At 41.8% G+C, this 12,850-nt stretch overlaps 1 protein-coding gene across 1 annotated transcript in view; it reads right to left on the bottom strand.

The window, feature by feature from the left end:
* Positions 1-12,850, bottom strand: part of FSTL4 (follistatin like 4) — an 816,966-nt gene that overhangs the window by 698,133 nt on the left and 105,983 nt on the right. Inside the window, exon 4 of the mRNA XM_045028515.1 lies at positions 12,018-12,103. The gene's annotated coding sequence lies outside the window, so the exon portion shown is untranslated. The remainder of the gene's footprint in view (positions 1-12,017; positions 12,104-12,850) is intronic.

Genomic DNA, 12,850 nt, shown 5'->3' on the forward strand with positions numbered 1-12,850 from the left:
CCCCAATGAGTAAACTGAGAAACTCAAATCTCTTGCTAATTTAAACTTACCTTTTAAACTTGTGTTCTGGTTTATGAGTCAAAGACAGCCAGCAGCCAGAAAAATCCATTACAAAACTTTCTGGTAATTGACAGAAGCACTGTAGACTTTTGTAAGTCATCCTTGCTTTCCCCCACTCCTAACTATTCATTGTTTATTGGCTTTCCTTGCAGATTTATGTCTAATTTAGATTATAGTCCTCTTGTCTTGATGATTTTATAATTTTTAAAATTGTCTATAAAGTGCTATGCACAGCTAAAGTGCTGTATAAGGAAAATACATAATTAAAAATACTAATTAATGTCATCCTCTGTGGTAAGAGGAAAGTCAGATAGATACCTTTTCTTTATCTGCACAATTATAGTCAGTTATGCTCATTGGATTAATCTTCAAGCACGGATACTACTACTGCTATTTTAACACACTGAAAAGTGCAGGTTCAACTTTAGTTTATACACTACTGCTTCACCCTAAAACACTACACCCACTTAGTCAATCTAATCCACTATGAGAACTTTAAAGGTTTAATATTGTTATTTGCTTTCCTTAATTCTTGCAGCAATGATACGATCAACAATTAGTCAACTATATATAAAATAAACAATACATTTAATTGGGAATTTTTAAAAAAAGGAAATTAGTGGATTTCTACACACTTTTTCCAACATGCTGTAGTACTCAAGACAGACATACTGGGCTTGATTATATACCAGGCTATGTCTACACTACCCTGGCTATGTCTGTATAGCTATGCTGGAAAACCCACTTGCACAGACGCAGCATACACTGAAAGAAGGAAGTTGTCCACAAGTGTAAGAACACCACTTCCCCAAACAGCGTTAGCTATGTTGACGGAACCACTCCCCACACTCCTGACCAACATAGTTATGCCGATAAAAGTTTTTAGTGCAGACCAAACCTGCGATATATAGATGTAATTCCAGAGTAGCAACTTTTAAGGCCTTGTCTGCATTAGCAAATTGTACCATTTTAACTGTACTGATTTGGTTAAAGCAGTACAATCCTCCTAGTGTGGATGCAGTGTGATAAAGTTCCTCCTCTGCCTTGGTGGGTTCTGCACTTTCTGGCAGATTTGCTCGCCTTAGAGGTTCCCGGCAGTCCTCAGTTTGGCTCCTTTTGTTAGTGGCACAAACCTGCCATTCACTTGGCTAAACTCATCACTGGCCAGCATGGGGAAAAGGAGAACAATCCCCGCAGCCTCTGCTGGCCCACCTAATGGGTCAGGGGACAGGCCAGAGACCTTCCCCTCTGGTGGGACCTGCAGTCCAGATCAACTCCTCATATCAAATAGGGAGTTGAGGAGATGGAAGGAACCCAGGCCCGCCCTTTACTCTGGGTTCCAGCCCAGGGCCCTGTGGGCTGCAGCTGTCCAGAGTGTCTCCTGTAACTCCCTGGGATACTTCCCCACAGCCTCCTCCCAACACCTTCTTTATCCTCACCACAGGACCTTCCTCCTGATGTCTGGTAATGCTTGTACTTCGCAGTCCTCCAGCAGTATGCCTATTCACTCTCAGCTTCTTGCACCTCTTACTCCCAGCTCCTCACAAATGCCCCTCACTGGCTGAAGTGAGGTCTTTTTCAAACCAGGTGCCCTGATTAGCCTGCCTTAATTGATTCTACCAGCTTCTTAATTGGCTCCAGGTGTTCTAACTAGCCTGTCTGCCTTAATTTGTTCCAGCAAGTTCCTGATTGTTCTGGAACTGCCCCTGTTACCTTAACCAGGGGAAAGGGACCTGCTTAACCTGGGGCTAATATATCTGCCTTCTATCATTCTCCTGTAGCCATCTGGCCCGACCCTGTCACAGCGGTTATATTAATACAAAGATGTTTCATACTGGCATAGTCATTCCTGTACAGGAAGGGGAATAAGCATACCAGTATAAGTTACCTTTATACCAGTATAGCTGTGTCCACACTCAGGATATTGCTGGTATAACTATTTTAGTTTATTTTTTTTTAAATCACATTTAACCAACATATGCTTGGTCTATACTAGCAAAACATTGTCACAGGGGAGAATGGGAACATCAGCATCCAATGATGCACTGCCTGTAAAGCCACCCCCTGCCCAATCCCACTGCTTCTACTCAATAAAGAACATTTATTTCTCGAATCCATTTACTTCATTTAACATACATAAGTAAAGAGGAAGAACAGGAAAAAAGGTAGCGTTGGGGAAAAGGGGTTGTAACGTTGGAACGGGAGAAACATTTTCAGCTGTGTAACATAAGACCGCATTCTAGACCATCAAAAGTCTGTGAACGAGTGCCTTCTATTCCTTATACCCACCCCCTGAGTTAAGTGAAAGGGATAATGGACTTTTTGCCCATGCCTCATGGAACATTTGGGGGAGGATAATTCTGCACCAGGCAATGCTGGGCTGGCTATCCACCAGGGTCTGCAGAGGGACTCTACCCTCCTCCTGCTGTTTCTGCAGTTCAGCCAGATGCCTCAACATGTCTGATTGGTCCCTCATAATGAGCCGCATACTCATGGGAAGCTTTTCTACTCTCCACCCCATGTCCATGTCTAACCTCTCAGACAGTGAAATCCTCCATGCTCTCAACTCTGTCAGCTGTCCCGGAGGCGCTCATTATCTCAATGAACATGTCCTCCCATGTTCTCTTTCTCTTCCTTCTAATCAACAAAAGTCTGCTTTCAGGTGTTGATGACACACTGAAGGACACATTTCCAGCTGTCAGTCATACAAAAAAGAAAGGGACCATTGTACATGGATAAAATATTCCCATAGCAAGGTTGTTTTCATTAAAAAAAACCTTATTATACTAGATGCAAGCCATAAGAAAATCAGCATCCATAACTGTTAACTGTGCCATTTTGCAGTTCCAGCCATGGTGAGTAGCCTGCTCCTCCCCCCCCCCGCCCCCGAGTCATGGGTGACCACACTTTTAATGAAGTTTATGGCAGGCTTATGTAGGGAGCAGAGGCAGCTAGACAAACAATCGCTCCTCCCCCTAGCACCATGGGAAGCTGTTTACAAACAGGGCGGGGATGGGGGAACGTGTTCACTCCTAACTTGTGGAATCTCACATGTGGGGCCCCAGTCCACTATCAGCCACTTAAACTACTTGCCGACACATGCCGAGCACAGTGGCCACGTGGTTTGACGATCCAGAATGTGGAGGGGCACAGTGGGTCTAGATGCTCTTATTTATCTTCTAAGGCCTGGTCTACACTGTGGGGGGGGTCGATGCAAGATAACGCAACTTCAGCTATGGGAATAGTGTAGCTGAAGTCGATGTATCTTATTTCGACTTACCTCTTGTCCTCACGGCGCGGGATCGACGGCCGCAGCTCCCCCATCGACTCCGCTTCCGCCTCTCGCCCTGGTGGAGTTCTGGAGTCGACGGGAGAGCATTCGGAGATCGATATATCATGGCTAGATGAGACACGATATATTGATCCCTGAAAGATCGATCGCTATCCACCGGTCTAGACGTACCCAAAGAGCACTTTTAATGAGAACTTTCCCCATTTCCCCTAGGCAACCCTATGTGATATCAGTCTCCTGAGGGTAACAGAGGCAGAAAGGAAGAAGATGCTGCAAGCATCTGTGAATAGACCTGCTTATGCTGATCTGTATGCTGCTATCCTGTGTACTTCAGTGATGCCAGCAGAATTAATTCAGGAATTGCGTGGAAAAGTGTCCTACCATGGTGGAAGAAGTAAGACTGCCCTGCCCAGAAACCTTTTGCAAAGGATTGCAGAGTACATCCATGAAAGTTTCCTAGAGATATCCAGGGAGGATTCATGTCCACATAAACAGTCTTTTCCGGGGGCCACCCTCTGTGTAGCTAGAGCAGGCTCTTGTAATCAGAGAGCCACAACACCTCGCTTTTTCTTCACAGTAAACATGCAATACCACCTAATGTGTGTGCCTGCTAAAGTTTAACTGGACTTTGATTGTAACTGTACACTCACCAGAGGTGCCTTCCCCGGCATCACGGTCAGCCACCGTGATGTCCTGTGACCCACAGGGCTCTAGGGTTAAAAATATTTCCTATCTCTCAGGGAGAGTGGATCCACCACTTGCCTGTCTCCCATTCTCCTTCTCATCCACCACATAGTCCTCTGTGTTGTCTCCAGACTCTCACCTGTGAGGTGTCCACATTGCTTGTGGGGGTACTGGTAGGGTCACCCCCAAGAATCACACACAGCTCATTGTAGAACTGGATTTATAAAGTAAGCTTGCCATTTAATATGTGCAGGCTTGAAATGTTTGTATGTTTTAATTGTATTTCATTTATGTAAAACGAAGTATAATTTAAGAACTGCTGTCAGCGATTTGTTGCAAACTGGCCACTTGTCACAAATTGTTTTGCTTAAAATCATTTAAACCATATGCTATTGAGGTTTGAATGCTCTTTAACTTGCAATAAGGGATGTCTCTCTCAGGGATTGTGTGTTTTGTTTAGGATTTTTAGGATCCACAGTATTAGGGATTATTAGTTACACATTAATAAAAGATACTTTGTTTTGGAAAGAATACTGTCTCTGTCAATTACTTTATCAGAAGGTTATATCCATGTCCTTTAGTGTTTTCCTTAACAACCAGAAACTTTTGCCTCAGGAAGAACAGACAAAGGGGGCGAGAGGCAGGTTATTATAGCAGCATCCCAAAATCCAATTTTCGGTGTAATGCTACATATTTAGGAATCAGATCAGATAGGACCCCTTTTCTTAGAGAGATGACATTACTAACAGGTCCCCTGCCATTCATCCTGTTTATTTCTCAAAAGTTTTCAGTCATCTGTTCTGAAGTTTAGATTAGCGTCGGTTTGCAACGGGAGTAATGCAATGTAGAGGAACACAAAAAAATCCCAACAAACAAATTGTATCCCGAACGAATGGGTTGTAGATGCCAATGGATCATTACGACTGTGAAAGACAACATATGCATTATTTGGATTTTGTATAATTTTTTCCGTGTACATGAAAAATCACTCTAGTTCCATTATTAATGCACTTCTGTTTCATTTGTCAAGACTTTCACAAAAGTGAGATCAAAAAGAAAACCTCCAGCTTTTTTATGATAATGTTGCTAAGTCTGTGCCATGGAAGATTAGGCTGCATGTTGTGCTTCTTTCCAACAAATCCCTCCCCATCATTTCAGATTATTTTAAATGAAAATGAGGGGAAAATGAGCTATTTAGAACATTAGTAAACAAACAAAGACCTCTTACTACTCAACCTTTATCCTCAATTTATGCCGCTTTTAGATTTTGCTTTAAATGAAAATTAAAGTCCCTTTAGCCTTCCAAGTTTGCTGCGGGTGCCTTTAACACTTTTGTTCATTCATACAAACCATTTATTTTCCATTCCCATTTTTGTTTTCAATTGGAGAGAAAAAATATTTTTATCACTTATTTATTTAGGGTTTGGGTAAATTGGTTTTTCCCCATATATGGAGAGTTCCCAGCCAGAAATATTAATATAGATTAACCTCATCTATTGGTTTGTTTGAGTTTCCAAATTCTCCCTATACTTTCAAAACTCTTTCACAAAACCCCTCAAATTACAGATGTTTGTACAGTGCCTAGCCCAGGGGTCGGCAACCTTTCAGAAGTGCTGTGCCGAGTCTTCATTTATTCCCTCTAATTTAAGGTTTCACGTGCCAGTAATACATTTTAATGTTTTTAGAATGTCTCTTTCTATAAGCCTACAATATATAACTAAACTATTGTATGTAAAGTAAATAAGGTTTTTAAAATATTTAAGAAGCTTCATTTAAAATGTAATTAAAATGCAGAGCCCCCCCCACACACACACACCCCGGACTTGTGGCCAGGAAAATCCGCTCTCGTGCCGCCTTTGGCACGCGTGCCATAGGTTGCCTACCTCTGGCCTAGCCCAGTGCAGACCCGATCCTGGGCCTCTAGGCACTACAGTAATAGAAATAAATAAGTACACAGAGGGACAGAGAGGGTGACTTGCCACACATAACAGCCAGTATTCAGGCTCAGGAGCTCCTGGCTGCCTGTCCTATATTCACACTTCAGAATCACACTGCCTCTTTTGAACAATTTATTAATTACCATTCCCTACAGTAAGATCTAAGGGCTTGTCTAGATGGCACAGCAACATGCAGTAGAGAGGTCTGATTTCTAAAGCACCCCACCATGCTGTGCACCAGCTGGCCCATGTAGACCCTGCTGGCGCACACTAAAAAGTTCTCTAGTGTGTGCTAACGTAATACTGATTCAAACAGCACTACATTAATGGACACTTGGGAACTTTCAGTGCATGCCGGCAGGGTCTACACAGACCAGTTAGGGGGCAAAAATGTCAGAAGCCCTGACATGCAATTTCTGCTCTACTAGTCCTCATTCCCTCCCTTTGAATCACTGTTTTTGCCTTTAGGGGAGGCTACAGCTTGCTCTCCTTTTACCAGCAGCTGTATGGATCACCACAGTTCTACTTCCAATCCAGCACCCATTGGATAGACTCCCATTGACTTCAGTCATTGGATGAGTCCTTACTTGAGCAAAAACTCATATTCTGTACTTAAAATTTCATGAGTGTTGAGGATTAAACTGGAATCAAACAACAGATCTGCATGAAACTGGTTAAACCCCCGTCCCGATTTTTCACATTTGCTGTCTGGTCACCCTATGTTTGTTAGAATTATCAGGAGATATGCACCCAAATCACTGCATCAGGATGCAAATGCTCTACACCCCTCGGGCTTAAATTCTTCCCCCTAAATCATGCCATGTCCAGAAAGACAAAAGTAGTGCACAAAGTATTTTGCAAAACTATAAATCTCTGTAAAAATTCCTGTGTGATTTTGCCCTATTAAAGATATTTTTAATAGAGTAATTCATCAATCTATTCCTTTAAAAAGTAACTAATACAGATAGATTAGATAGTGAAACTTGATACATAAAGAATAATAGTCCATTATTAATAATAAGTTTCCAATATATTATAATTTTAAATGATTGATTAGAAGGGCTATTGTTTTACTCCAACACTTTTTTAAAGGCTTCTCAATATCAGTTCAAGATTAAAAAGTTAAAGGACGCTTAATCATCAGTTTTAAATGCAACTCTGAGTAGTATTAGATTCTGGAACACTTGAAATTGTTGAAGATACTTCGTACACCACCATGTTTAGCATCACTATGTCCCAATTGTCTAACCTATTGAAAAACCTTCCCCAAAATAGTGCAGAAAACAATTAATGGGTCAGATCCTCAGGTGAAACCTGATCCAGCTGCCACTGAAATCAGATTATCTTCACCATTTTGTCTACAATGGGAACTGGCTCAGATCTATGTCAGCATAGCTCCATTGACTTCAGTAGAGCTGCACCAGCAAAGGATCTGGCAGCCTATACGCATTACAAGAGCAGACTATTGTAGCTCATTCTGTATCTCCAGCTAGTACTCCCTTTACAACATAGAAACATTCATGCATTAAACAGCAAAAGCTATGAAATATGAAGGGTGCACTGCAAACAATTTGGAAAAAAGGATTTAGGGAAGAACAGAAAGCAGGTGGCTATAAAATAAGGTAGTTAACATGTGAGGTTGTACTAGATACTGAACATATGAACCACATACGTATCTGCGGACTTATGCGATAGCATCTACCTGTGGACATAGGTCAATTAAAAAAAATCGCTAGGCCAAATTCAACCCTGGTGTAACTTCAAGGTCAATGAAATTACACCCCTTCTGAGGTGAGACTAAGCAAATGTAAACTATAACAAAAACCTTTCAACTAAGCTATCTTAGACTCCCTTAAACATCACCTCTGAATGTGATCTATTATTTCTGTTGCAACTGGTAATTCAGTGGGATAACGATATTAAACACTATATGTAACGCCGACAGACCCCAGTCGGCGGCGGGCAGGATCTAACCTGGAACCTCTGGAGATTAGTGCATGAGCCTCTACTGCATGAGCTAAAAGTCAACTGGCTATTAGCTAAGGCAGTAGAGAAAACTCATTAATCTCTCTCTCTCGAAGTGGTCTCAGTGCCACTAGATGGGACAGAGCACCACACCCAGGTGGTGGGTGGGTTACATGTACATGAGTTATTTCACCCTGAATAGGAGCAACTCAACAACGCACTGCAATAAAACTGCTATGGGCCAGATCCAAAGCCTAATGAAGTCAAAAGGAATCTTGCCAGTAGACTTTGGATCAGACCCTACATGTAATATACATGTATATACATTGCCATTTATCTCAGACAAACCACTTCTACCATTCACCCTTGCCATCACCTTCATCCTTCTATCCAGTACAGGAAGTGACAATGCTCCCTAGTGATCCTCCACTAACTCCATTTGTATCTTCTAATGACACATGATCTCATCAGCTAGCAGTAATCTGACAATATCCTTTGGCTAAAATTCAAATTAGCAGTTTGTTTAGTACCCCCTCACACACACCATTCAATCCATTCTGGGAGGTGAGCCTGCAGTAAGTTGCAAGATGATAGGAAATAGATCTTCTTGATTGTCAGGTAGCTGCACACCCATACATACCACCAAAGGCCATTCTAGAAAATGAGTTCATATTTCAAGTTATGAAATTAATATAGTTGCAATGGAATAAGCTATTTCCTTGTTTATTGTCTTCCACATCAGTTCTATTGCCAGAGGTCTGTCATTTTAACAACACTGAGAAAATTAACTTGGAAGAATTTAAAGTAGCACACGGTTTGGTTGTTGGGGCCCAATAAAGGATCCTTCCCCCCTGAGCTGCAACAATGTGACTGTGACACAGGAATAATACAGGCTGAGAGTACAAGGAATCTGGGCTGCTTCCACAACTTTAGACTGTTTCCTTATACTAGTCTATGCATTCTTGGCTACAGACTACCTTATTCATGTCTTATGTGCATTAAAAGCAAGGAAATCTGGAAGTAATACAGAACTGAATAGCAAAGTCAGAGGGACGGGGGACACACCCTTTTTCAGAAGGACACGAGTTACATCTTCTCTATTACAAACCTTGCGAGAAGATGATAATCTGGCCAATGTGCCCTTCTCAATAACAAAAGAGACCAAACCTATTGCTGAGCACTAGAGCATTTTAGAAGTTTTCTGTCAGAATAATTTTTCAATGGAAAATGCAGTTTCTGCCAAATTGAATTTTTCCTTAGGAAAATTCCAACGCTGATGACTTTTTTTATTTTTCTGTGAGGAAAACAAAAACAAGTATGTTTCAGGTTGGTTTGACCTGACTTGAAATATTTTTATTTGAACTGACCTGAAACATTTCATTTTGAGGCAGGTCAACATTAAACTATATTTTCCCATTCTGGCATATTGCCTCATGGGAAAGGCATGTTGCCTGCATTCTCTCTTATGGGCCAGGATCTCTGGTGAGACCACATCTCCCACAATGCAATGCTGTCCCTTCTCATTGCGTGCCGTGCTGCATCATGGGAAAGGTAGTCTGGCCAGGGAGCCCAACCGAAGGGGAAAGCTCTTGGAGAGGTACCAGAGAGCAGCTGGATGGACTTGCTCCATCCCATGTGCTGGAGGAAGCGGTGCTGGTCAGCACTCCTCCTAGAAGAGTAGCCGTGGAATGGTTCCAATTGGTTTTATGAGACCTCTTCCTTGCCACACCAAAAGAAGGCAAATGACTCCTTTGCCTCTTGGCAAAGACACCAGATCCCGACCACAGACCAGCATCACTTGCCAGATCCAAAGGCAACTGGTGATCAGCCAAGGGCGTTGGTACCACACTAGGCCTCATGGCCTACTCCAGAAAGTGCCACTTCAATAACAAGTCTCTCGCAACCTGAGTCCTCTTGGTGAACAACTTGCAGATGAAGCACCTCTCTTGAATGTGTCCCTTTCTAAAACCCTCCAAGTACTTCATGAGGGGGATACCATTGGGGAAAGCCACCCAACATGACAGATAATGCATGAACCCTGGTGAGGGCATCACACAGGGTAGCCAACTACTCTATCAACACTAAACTAACCCAAAACCTCTAGATGCTGCTACTGTCATAGACAAAAAGAGTTCCCAGGAAACAAAACCACAAAAACAAAAAGAAAGAAAGAAAAAAAGAGAGAGTGTAAAGTGAAGAACACACGGAAGTCCAACTCTAGCCATGAATGGTGAGAAGGAACGGAGAAGGTCTGGGTGGGGTCGCCCATATACGGCTGGGGGAGGTTACGGTTGCAAAGTGTGGCCACTGCCTCTATGGTCCTGTTAGGCAAAGTTCTCTGGCAAAGCTGCATAGGACACACACACACACTCACATAGAATACACAGGTGCATCTACTCAAAGAAGAACACAGTATTTTCCCAGACTTTACAGACCAATGAGAGTAGTGTGGCTCTTACCACTCCCCTAAGAAAATAACGGATGGCTGCTTTATCCATTCCTTCTTTTATGTAGCTCTGAACACACAACAGCCAAGATCTAGTATCAGGACCTAGATTTTTTAAAATTCTGTTTCAGGCCTAATTCACGGATGCAGAACAAGAAAGCACATATGCTGTTCTCATGTTCAACTGGCATCTGCACTTCTCTAGCAATTATATCCCTGACACTCATACATTAAGTAATTTGCACAATATTATTGATGTCATCACTCAATCAACTGCAGATGCCACATTAAAATTTTGTGGCATGTGGCCAAAAAAAAAAAAAAGACCAACTTTCATGCATAATAAATATGGCCAGTTACCTTATGAAGAATGTGAGGATGTTTATTTTAAACTGGGGATGAGTAATACAGTGCCGACAGCAAATACTCAGTGAAGGCAAGACATGTCATAACATCTTAAACAGGCAAACAAACATGAATCCAAGTTTCATTTCTTAAGCTCTGTGATATAAGCAGGACACATTCAAATGTATCAGTCCTTTCAACTATTCCAGTAGTTTCCAGGTATTTTAGTACTTCAGACATTGCTGCCCCAAGTGTCAAAGGCAAATACTTTCATTTTTGAATCATGACATTTATGTCACTGCACAATTCAAATTTATTGACAAATCCATTCTGCAGCTCAGTTCTAAAAAGTGATAAAAATATGCCTTTGGTTTCTTTCCAACTGTACAAACTCACAGAATAGCTGCCAGTAACTAACGCAGAGGAAGCTTCATCATTTTTGTTTTTACAGGTTGCCCATATTTATTTATTTAGAGATTTGAAGGACACCATCAAAACTATCTGTGGGCACATACACAGAATTTTAAAAATAGTGGTCCAGATTCAGCCATGGTGTAACAATTCACTTCTGTGGGTTTACCCAGGGGATGAATATGGCCCACTATGAAGAAGTTATTACATATCAATCCAAAAAGACCCCACCTCAGAATAAAGCTCAATACATTTCCCACAATCCTACCTTCCTCAGACAAAAGCCTGAATGAATAGATGAGCCTTAAACCTTGGCAGGCATTTCCCTCCAAACCCCCCAATCCCACCCCGAGCTACGCCAGTGGTCAGCTTGTTACATATTATGTTGACAACTTAGTCATTTTCCAACTAGATCTAGTTGTTTTAAAAAATTTCTAGTCAGAAAAAGATTCCATTTAGTTGGCGGCTGGAAATTTGAATTGAAATCCAAAACATTAATGAAACACTTTAAAAGCCTATATACGAAAAAAATACTTGTACTTGAAAAAGCATAATAGGTTTGAAAAGTATGAATAAAGACTAGCTTCCTCACAGGGCTAGGCTTGTTATGAAATGTCAGTGCATTCGTTTCAGGAATGTTGGCAGACCTAATAATTTCAAATTATGATTTATTAACAACCACCAACCATCACATTCAAATGCTGATGTTTATTGGTGTTTCATGGGTGTTTAAAATGTGGGGCCGAGAGTTAGTGCCAAATCGCCTTGCCAACAAAAACATATAAAAAAGGTACAACCCACCTTTGCCCTCATGGTCTCACTCCCCTGTAAATTCGAACACCCCCTCTAATTTCAGTTCCTGAGGAAGACACTTCACCTTGGTCTTGAAAGACGACAAAATCTGGGTCAGCGCAGCAAATTCCACATCCAAAAGCTCTTCACCAAGACTGCCTTGCCTCCAGTCTGCAGACAAAATAGAAGAGTTAGAGAAAGCACCTCAGCTGACCTACACTATCATATTTATCTACAGTTGCAATGGCATAGGGAGAAGGAGAAAGCCCCAGGGGATAGCCAAGACCCACTTCATTTACAACTGAAGTGAAACATATGCACTCTGTGGAATATATAGAAACCCACAATGGCATACAGACATGTATGGAAAGGAAAATAAAAATAGTAATTACTTGCACAAAAACACACCTGTACGATAAATACATTTCAGAGATGGGGAATTGAGTCAGAAGGCCAAACACAAAGGTGACCTAGAGGCCAAATTACATGCTGGCAAGTCAATGTAAATCAACGTTAGGTGTGATATGGTATAAATTTACATACCCGGGGTCAAAAGAGAACAACAGAACAAAGTAAGAGAAAGCATCCCTACACCTTCTGCTGTATTGCCTGACCTTCTGAGTATAAACAAGCCTAACAGACATATTACTTATATCGTTATTTATTCTGTATTTGTTTGGCCCAAAGAGTTAAGCAAGTAGCCCAAGAGGAAACACCCCAAATGCCAAGCTGGTGATGTATAGGGGCCATAAAACAACCTGAAAGGGGCTGGAGAAGAATTGCCTTAGTGTAATGCTGACAGACCCCAGTTGATGGCGGGCGGGATCGAACCTGGGACCTCTGGAGCTAAGTGCATCAGCCTGCACTGCATGAGCTAAAAAGGCACATGGCCCTTAGCTAAGGCTGTAGCAGTCTCAG

The sequence above is a fragment of the Mauremys mutica genome, chromosome 8 (genome assembly GCF_020497125.1).
Source record: "Mauremys mutica isolate MM-2020 ecotype Southern chromosome 8, ASM2049712v1, whole genome shotgun sequence".
Taxonomy (NCBI): domain Eukaryota; kingdom Metazoa; phylum Chordata; order Testudines; family Geoemydidae; genus Mauremys; species Mauremys mutica.